The sequence below is a fragment of the Arachis duranensis genome, chromosome 1 (genome assembly GCF_000817695.3).
Source record: "Arachis duranensis cultivar V14167 chromosome 1, aradu.V14167.gnm2.J7QH, whole genome shotgun sequence".
In the NCBI taxonomy this organism is placed as follows: domain Eukaryota; kingdom Viridiplantae; phylum Streptophyta; class Magnoliopsida; order Fabales; family Fabaceae; genus Arachis; species Arachis duranensis.
In genome coordinates, this window is record NC_029772.3 from 11914193 (window position 1) to 11914773 (window position 581).

Sequence of the window (581 nt, forward strand, 5' to 3'; positions counted from 1 at the left end):
ATCCGGAGTTGAACGCCCAAAACACGTTATAACTTGGAGTTCAACTCCAAGAAAGGCCTCAACTCGTGGATAGCTTTAGTCTCAGCCCCAGCACACACCAAGTGGGCCCCAGAAGTGGATTTCTGCACCAATTATCTTAGTTTATTCATATTTTGTAAACCTAGGGTACTAGTTTACTATTTAAACAACTTTTACAGACATTTCTTATACCTCATGACATTTTTAGATCTGAATTACATACTTTGTGACGGCATGAGTCTCTAAACTCCATTGTTGGGGGTGAGGAGCTCTGCAGCGTCTCGATGATTTAATACAATTCCTTTGTTTTCCATTCACACACGCTTGTTCTTATCTAAGATGTTTATTCGCGCTTAACCGTGGAGAAGGTGATGATCCGTGACACCATCACCTTCCTCAATCCATGAACGTGTGCCTGACAACCACCTCCGTTCTACATCAGACTGAATGAATGTCTCTTAGATTCCCCAACAGAATCTTCGTGGTATAAGCCGGATTGATGGCGGCATTCATGAGAATCCGGAAAGTCTAAACCTTGTCTGTGGTATTCCGAGTAGGATTCC